General features: G+C 42.3%; 1 long non-coding RNA gene across 1 annotated transcript; it reads left to right on the plus strand.

Annotated features, from left to right (window-relative positions):
• The first annotated feature begins 2,928 nt into the window (after positions 1-2,928).
• LOC120990462 lies at positions 2,929-3,353 on the plus strand. The gene is made up of 2 exons (XR_005776417.1): positions 2,929-3,088; positions 3,185-3,353. It is a non-coding gene; the product is annotated as an uncharacterized LOC120990462 (long non-coding RNA).
• The last annotated feature ends 6,198 nt before the right edge of the window (positions 3,354-9,551 follow it).

The following is a 9,551-nucleotide window of genomic DNA, read 5'->3' on the forward strand; positions in this document are numbered from 1 at the left end:
GATTCTCCGTTACCCGTAGTTACAATTGTTTGCGCTGACAATAACATCGAAAGTTGATAGGCCAGACATCCGAATGGATCGTTGCCGTCACGGGGACGTGCGATCGTCCCCAGGTTAACTAGAGTCACTTAAGCGGCAGCAGGCCCTCTCCCATAATGTTTTAGATGGTCAGATCAGCAGGCCCTTGCTCCAAATGTTTTTGAGGGGCACCAGCAGGCCATCAATCATAATTTTTCAAGGGTGTGTATGATGCCCTCCTTTATGTGTAATAAAGGGTGTATTGGAGTGCCGGTTCCTTGTAATTTTTGGCAGCCCTTTCACTTAGTGCATAGGCTTTATGAGTGTAGGAGTCCCATTACCTGAACAATTGTACCACAATGTGAATGAGGCCCTCCTTTATGTGATATACAGGTTGTATCGGAGTGCCTCTTCCTTGTAATTTTTGCCAGCACTTGCACTTTATATACAAGTAAATATACAGGAAATAATTTTTCCTATAAATTTTTCCTCTAAAATCGATTTTTTTTTCTTTGGTTTTGTGCGTATTATTGTCAGTCTGTAAATGTGGCGTACTATTTGGACAACATCGTTCCCAGCAGCGACCTGCGAGTCCAAGATGCATCCAGACATCCTCCCCATGCTGTTACAGAACCATTTCAGTGGTGTTTCCATAAATTTATGACATTTTTCTATGAACCAGGCACCTATTTTAATGCTCGGGTTCTCACCTTGACTTCCATTATACTCGGGTGCTCGGTCGAGCACCCGAACATCCCGATGTGTTCGGCCCGAGCCCCCGAGCACCCGAGCACTACGGTGCTCGATCAACACTAGTTATGACAAAAAACTAAGATCGTTATCCAAGAATTGCTCTCGATACATTGCACTCCAGGTTAAGTTTTAATCCTTTAGGTACAATGGAATGTACTGGGTGGCCCACAAAAAAGTAGCCCAGCGATAGTATGACAAGATGAACGAGCAAGTGAATGCATTATTATAATACTATTCAGACTCTGAATACAACGTTTAGCTGGTGGTTTTGTTCCTGGTAATTCTTGGCAAACAATCTGCTTTGCACATAGCCTTCCACAATGGCTCTGAAAAAATGAAAGCTGAGCTCTGCTTGGTTGCTATGGACAAATTAGACAGATTTACTATTAGGTAGTTTGATTTGGAAATATTGGAGGCGGCTACTTTTTCGTGGGCCACCCTGTATTTTAGTAGTAACCAGGGTATGGAAGAATTGGTGGGTAGAATTCCAGTACTAACTTTACTCTTGGTCGCAGCCCAATTTCTAAACATTACTCAGCCGTGGATCACTCCTGTCCAGGAGCTGTGCACGTACTGCAGCTAGAAATACATTAATAAGGCAGAGCGCTATCAAATGATACAAATCTTTTTTTTTATGGTATTGCGAGGATCAACCCTTTTTCACTGGTGTTTTGAACTTTTACACACGACAGATTTCCTTTTGGGATCAATATACCAATGACATTTGAATTTTTGGGGGATGGGAGAAATATCTGTCAGATGAGCTTCTGTCTATCCTCAAATGTAACAAAACTGGTATGAAGTTTAGTTTTGAAATGTACAGAAAACAAATAGATTTTTTTTATTTAAAAATGTAAGTGGATCCATCAGAACTCAACATCCACAACATTTGCAAAATTGATATTTTACTGCACAAGATCATTAATAAATATATTAAAGAGAATAGGGCCCGATACTGACCCCTGAAGTACCCCACTAGTGACAGTGACCCAATATGAGTGTATGCCGTTAATAACCACCCTCTGTTTTCTATCAAATATGTTTAGATCAGAACCGACCAGCAAAGAGATTTGGCTGAATTTAATAGTGGTGACATTTTTAAGAGCACATAAAAAGTGATCCGATGGGACTTGGATAGGATAGGTCATCAGTAAACATAAATCTTGGAAAACCCTTTTGATGAAGGATTTTCCTTCACTGCCTTTCCTTTATTTGAATTTCGAGTGTATGTCAGGCCTTCCATGCTGAGTGAGATACACATGCATGCTAACTATGCATAGCCACCATAAACATTAACTATTTAATCCTCTTAAAGACAAGTGATGACATAATCTTTATAATGTAACTGGGCAGAGTAAATCTTAATGCCTTTTCAATTATTATACATTTGGCAGAGGGATTTTATATGATTTCAACGGTTCATCTTGAACCTGTAACCTATGTCTATAATAGAGCGGGAAGGAAAAAGATGGTTTCTTTAAAATATGCTTACATTTTAGGGGTAGAAAAACTCAATATATTTGTGCTTATTTTGAAAAATGGATTCCTCCTAGGGGCTCATGCATATGTCAGAGCCCGGTGCACGGTCTGTACGGCTGTGTATGGAGACCATATGGCTCCAGGTCCTTAGTACAGATCTGCAGTCTGCGCTGCCGAACAAGCTCTGCATGTACAGAGATATCATCCCCTATGAACGATGCAATGAGTCCCTAAAAGAAAGGGTGACATTCTCCATTTCCGTTTTTGTTTCTAAATTTTTGAGGATTTAAAAATACATGGGTGACGGAGTTTACTGCTAATAAACTATATGACTAGGCTCAACCATGTGCTAAAATATCCATGAGGACAAAAACTATTTTTTTGCAGTGGTATTTTTAATCTTTAAAGGGATTGACCCATCTCCACTATCGGTGACATATCATGAGCATGCTCATTCGGCTACCCAGTGAATTTGTACCTACATTATTGAGGTTTCATGATTTGCATGGTTCCTGACAGGGGCGCACACGGATCTCATAGGGACCTGTAGCAAATGTTAGTATAGGCCTTCTTCGTCCCACCCAGTTTCCCAGTATACATGCTTCAATCACTCCCAGGATATGACGACTTATGTGAAATGTTAAGAAGGACACATCTGTAGAAGGTAATTTCCATATATTTGTGTATTTCCTCTCAGGGGCCGTTCCCCAGTGACTCCAGCTGTTATATAGGACACATTGTTCAGGTGACATCTCTATGGTCTGTGCCTGTCACTCCAGAGACATAAAGATGGCTTCTCAGGGGCTTCTGCTGTGTGTCCTACTGATCTCTATCCATGGTGAGAGTCACTGACACAGTGTAACGTCCAGCAGCACAGAGGACATATTACAGCTAGGATAGAAATCCATTCATGTCTCCTCTTCTTTCTCCTCAGGATCCTGTGGAGAGATTGTACTGACCCAATCTCCAGATTATACCTCTGTGTCCCCAGGAGATACAGTAGACATCTCATGTACAACCAGTCAAGGTGTAAGCAATGTTATAGCCTGGTACCAACAGAAACCAGGAGAACGGCCAAGTCTTCTTATCTATAGTACAAGCAGCAGACATACAGGAGTCCCAGCCCGGTTCACTGGATCTGGATCTGGATCTAATTACAAATTAACAATCAGTGGAGTGACAGAAGACGATGCAGGACATTATTACTGTCAGCAGGGTTATAGCTATCCTCTCACACAGTGATACAGAGCCGTACAAAAACCTCCTTCCACATAATAGAAAGTCATTTTCACTAAAGCTTAATATAGATATAGATGAAAATAAATCTACCGGAGCATTTAGTGGTTTGTTAGAGACTTGGTTCTGCTTGATCTCAGATGGATATGATGTAATTCACACCTGATCCATTAAAGGGAACCTGTCATCATGAAAACACAGTGTAATCTACAGGCAGCAGATTATAGAGCAGGAGGAGCTGAACTTGCATCATTTACACCTCTGCTGTTTCTATGGTTAGGAGTCCAGTGGGCGGGACTACTCAGTGATTGACAGCCTTCCCTGTATGCTTAGTGATGCAGAGTTGGCTGTCAATCATTGATAGACCCTCCTACATGACTATAGAAAACAAAATATTAATCTGCTCATCTCCTCCTGCTCTATAACCTGCTGCCTGCAGATCGGAGTCTATTTTATGGTGACAGGTTCCCTTTAAGGCTGATTGTGATATTGAGCGGCTGATAACATGACGGGCTCACTGGATAATACCTGTATATCACTTTTAGACTGTCATCTATAAGTTCTTTACGGACTCCTGCCTTTTTAAATGGGGTTCTCGGGGACTTTTATACTGATGGTTTATCTTTAGGATAACTTATTAATATCAGATCTACATGGGTCAGAATATGCTGGTTATGGTTTGTTATGGGATGTTCATGTGTAACGTTCATGCCATGCACTGTGCACATAGTTGTTCCAGCCAGGCAGGGGAGAATTAATAATCTGGCCCAGCTCTCGCCGGAGCTCAGGATGTGGGCTGGCTCCACCCCCTGGTTCCAGAAGATTCCAGTGAGTGAGTTGGTCTAGCTGTAGATGTGCACTTCTCCCCAGTGGCGTAACTAGAACTGACTTGGCCCCACAACCAATTTTTCATTGCCCACTCCCCTAAGCAATCCCCTCCTCCCGTGCAAACCCTCACTCCTGGAGCTAGTCAAGAGAACACTCTCAGGCCAGGCCAGACAGCCGCTCTGTCCATTTTATACACATATATACTGTATCTCATATCACTTTATATACTGTCACTGTATATGTAATTGTATAACACTTGAGGGGGCCCTGACAAAAAAAATATTTTAGTCTATCTCCCGGGAGGGCTCATTTCAGTTGGGGCCCCATAGCAGCCGCTTTCCCTGCTACCACTATAGCTACGCCCCTGCTTCTCCCCTCTGAAACCTTTGTCACCTCCACAAGCCCCAGGAGATGTGCAATGTGCCACCCCCAGGGCCGATTATGTCACAGGTTTTTAGGATTGCAGAGTGGTGATATGACCTTATTAGTTTTGTGTGTCACGGTGCTCCTACCTGAATACCGTCGCTCCTCAGGTTTAGGCTCCATAGCAATAAAGGGGAGAGTGATAGATGATGGAGTAAGAGTCCAGACTTTATCAAATTCAACAGCTTTGAATAAACTTGCATCCAGACAGTATTTGGTCTGTATCTGGCTCCAGCAGGTTTGGGGGTAAACTGGCAGGCAAGCTTGGATACCTTGCTTTCTCTTTTTCTGCTGTGCTAAACTCTGGCTTTGGTCTGGGTACTGGACTTGCTGACAGTTCTGGTACCTTGGAGCGGGGTTACCCCTTTGTGATACTCTGTATCTAAACTGTAAGGAGCCAGGGTACTCTATGGGCTGCTTCTCTTGGGAGATGCCTGCTGAAGGGGGGGGGGCATTCCCCTCACTGCGCCATCTTGACTCGTCTGCTTCCAACTCTTGACTCAACTAGACTAGAACGAATATAGCTTCCTGTAACCCCTCCCTTGGTAGGAAGCAGGACTAGCCTACTTCTGCCCAAAAGGGGGAGAATGGAAAGTTAAGTTCCATTCTATGTAAAGATATCTCTCTGCCAGATACACTGCCACCTGCTGGTGAACCAGGCACAGTACATGAAATACAACAAATAACAGTTACATAGCAATATTATGAATGCATAGTATAGGAGGACCTGGAATAAATACACAGATGACATTATTGTTAGCCTTAGAAACAGTAGCTGGGTGAAAAAATGGTAGTGCCCGCTCTGGGGTACTACACAAGCAATAACTAAAGGAGGAGGATTTGCATAGCTACAGTGAGAGAGACAGCAAGGTAACCCTGCTTAAACCTATCCAGAGGGATAAGAAGTTAAGACACCCTATGCACCCCAGAATAGTGGACGCTATAGCCACGATTGCCAGAGGACAGGTGTTAGCTAGAGATCCCTAGAACAGAGATTTTAGCAAGAAAAGGAGTAACTAAAGGGCCGTTGCTGTAGCCATTATGGGCCCTGCCTGGCCACCACATTCACTTTAACACTATGGGCACCCTTGGACTAACATCAGGCAGTGGACCAACAGTTACAGGGAGTACTCTTGGGAATACCGGGTGCCTCTCCTTCACTGCCATGACACCAGGGAGGGATGGCCTGAGGGAGTACACAGTGACACATCATCATCAGAGGCACTACCACTTATATCCTCTGCTCTGGCTCCTCAGGAGCTCACTGCATATCTGCTGCACAGTGGATAGACATCTGTCTGTTGTTCCGTCTCCTTTCTCTGGTCCTGGAGCTACTGGTCAGTGGTGTTGCCGTGAGTCAGATGTCTGCTATCGATGACCTTTCCTAAAGCGAGACTATCAGTATAAAGTCAAAGAGAACGCCTTTAAAGCTCATTAATTTAAATTGCAAATCTATTATTACTATAGTAATTCACTAACCCAAACCTATTATAATTGCCAGTCATGGTACACTACATAGAAACTGCAGCACGGTCATGGACACAGTTTCTGCAAGCCTGCTAGCTGACTCCTACAGACTATCGGACTGAATTTGTGTTTTTTAAATCTGTAAAAAAAAAAAAATCTGTAGTGTAAATTGAGTGCATTTTATATCCGCAGCAAGTCATCTTATTCTGCTGATTTCCACCTCGGTTTTCACTCTGTGTAGTGTGTAGGACATGTTGCTGATTTTTTGGTGATACATCACAAATTTTAGCCCGTGTGGACCTACCTGAAGAGCACATTGGGATTGTGAATTGTGACATGAATGCATGTTTTGGAAACAGTCTCTATATCCCAGAGGACTTTATATGATTTCAGCAGTTCATCTTGAACCAGTGATCTATGTCTACAGTCGTGGCCAAAAGTTTTTAGAATTACATAAATATTGGAAATTGGAAAAGTTGCTGCTTAAGTTTTTATAATAGCAATTTGCTTATACTCCAGAATGTTATGAAGAGTGATCAGATGAATTGCATAGTCCTTCTTTGCCATGAAAATGAACTTAATCCCCAAAAAAACTTTCCACTGCATTTCATTGCTGTCATTAAAGGACCTGCTGAGATCATTTCAGTCATCGTCTTGTTAACTCAGGTGAGAATGTTGACGAGCACAAGGCTGGAGATCATTATGTCAGGCTGATTGGGTTAAAATGGCAGACTTGACACGTTAAAAGGAGGGTGATGCTTGAAATCATTGTTCTTCCATTGTTAACCATGGTGACCTGCAAAGAAACGCGTGCAGCCATCATTGCGTTGCATAAAAATGGCTTCACAGGCAAGGATATTGTGGCTACTAAGATTGCACCTCAATCAACAATTTATCGGATCATCAAGAACTTCAAGGAAAGAGGTTCAATTCTTGTTAAGAAGGCTTCAGGGCGTCCAAGAAAGTCCAGCAAGCGCCAGGATCGTCTCCTAAAGAGGATTCAGCTGCGGGATCGGAGTGCCACCAGTGCAGAGCTTTCTCAGGAATGGCAGCAGGCAGGTGTGAGCGCATCTGCACGCACAGTGAGGCGAAGACTTTTGGAAGATGGCCTGGTGTCAAGAAGGGCAGCAAAGAAGCCACTTCTCTCCAAAAAAAACATCAGGGACAGATTGATCTTCTGCAGAAAGTATGGTGAATGGACTGCTGAGGACTGGGGCAAAGTCATATTCTCTGATGAAGCCTCTTTCCGATTGCTTGGGGCATCTGGAAAAAGGCTTGTCCGGAGAAGAAAAGGTGAGCGCTACCATCAGTCCTGTGTCATGCCAACAGTAAAGCATCCTGAGACCATTCATGTGTGGGGTTGCTTCTCATCCAAGGGAGTGGGCTCACTCACAATTTTGCCCAAAAACACAGCCATGAATAAAGAATGGTACCAAAACACCCTCCAACAGCAACTTCTTCCAACAATCCAACAACAGTTTGGTGAAGAACAATGCATTTTCCAGCACGATGGAGCACCGTGCCATAAGGCAAAAGTGATAACTAAGTGGCTCGGGGACCAAAACGTTGACATTTTGGGTCCATGGCCTGGAAACTCCCCAGATCTTAATCCCATTGAGAACTTGTGGTCAATCCTCAAGAGGCGGGTGGACAAACAAAAACCCACTAATTCTGACAAACTCCAAGAAGTGATTATGAAAGAATGGGTTGCTATCAGTCAGGAATTGGCCCAGAAGTTGATTGAGAGCATGCCCAGTCGAATTGCAGAGGTCCTGAAAAAGAAGGGCCAACACAGCAAATACTGACTCTTTGCATAAATGTCATGTAATTGTTTATAAAAGCCTTTGAAACGTATGAAGTGCGTGTAATTATATTTCACTACATCACAGAAACAACTGAAACAAAGATCTAAAAGCAGTTTAGCAGCAAACTTTGTGGAAACTAATATTTGTGTCATTCTCAAAACTTTTGGCCACGATTGTATATTATAGCGGGAAAGAAGAAAGGTTTCTTTAAAATATCTGCTCCATTAAACTACACACTATATTGTATATTACAATACACACATGCTTACATATCCTTACCTCCCAACTTTTCAAAACCCCAAAGAGGGACAACAGCACTGGTCTGTGTAGTGCACCTCGGCAATTTTTTTTACACTAAGCATGCCCTAACTCTAAGGGAAGAGGTATATGGTTACATGGGTCGCGAGACAGTAAAGTTGTGCTACATTGCACATAATAATTGTCAATGGTGTTGCAGTGCGACACATGACATGATGCGACTCTGAAGCAACAATCACAAAAAATCCAGACCATTTTTGGATTGCAACTCATGCTCAACTTCTATTGACTTTAATGTAACTAGTGCGCGGCATGTGACTTGCCTGCCTAGTTATTTCCCCTCACTGTCACAGGCGTTGTAGGGGGGTCATACAGGCACGTGGAGGCCACACACACTACTGAGCCTCATTTTGACTTGTTTTAAGGACATTACATCAAAGTTGGATCAGTCTGTAGTGTGTTTTTCCACTTTAATTTTGAGAGTGACTCCAAATCCAGACCTCCATGGGTTGAAAATTTTGATTTTCATTTTTTTTATTTTTGTGTGATTTTGTTGTCAGCACATTCAACTATGTAAAGAACAAAGTATTTCAGAAGAATATTTAATTAACTCAGATCTAGGATGTGTTATTTTTGTGTTCCCTTTATTTTTTTGAGCAGTGTATATATATATATGGCATATATGTGCTTCTTAAGTTTGGTGTACATACTGAAGATGTTATTTCTCTGTGTATTTATACTGGAAAATTAACATAAATATGCTGATAAATCTCCTGCTTTCCTTCACACAATATACTGTATTGTAAAACTCTGTCTGCAGCCACCACTAGATGGAGCTCAGTGCATAGGAATTTATACAGTTACCACTGACTTCAGTGAAAGCTGTAAGTAATATTTTTGCACTCATCTCCTCTTAGTGGTATCTGGTGGAAAAATGCTGTAAATCTATGTCAGGAACACATAAGAAGTTCAGCACCAGGCTCTACAGGAGTTGTGTGGTCTGCTTCTATGGTAGGTACACCACTGGTTCTTAAATTATATATTAAATCTTTAGTATCCAATAGCTTTTTGGTCTTATAACTCATTGTCCAATGTCTGTAAGAGAGCTAGGAGAGAATTCTGTCTTCTCCTATATCTTCATTTAGGGTATTAGCTAGATTACATCTAAATATTCTACAGAGGGACACATCTGAAGAAGGTCATTTCCATATATTTGTGTATTTCCTCCCAGGGGCCGTTCCCCAGTGACTCCAGCTGTTATATAGGACACATTGTACAGGTGAC

Source organism: Bufo bufo, chromosome 2, assembly GCF_905171765.1.
Source record: "Bufo bufo chromosome 2, aBufBuf1.1, whole genome shotgun sequence".
Classification (NCBI taxonomy): Eukaryota; Metazoa; Chordata; class Amphibia; order Anura; family Bufonidae; genus Bufo; species Bufo bufo.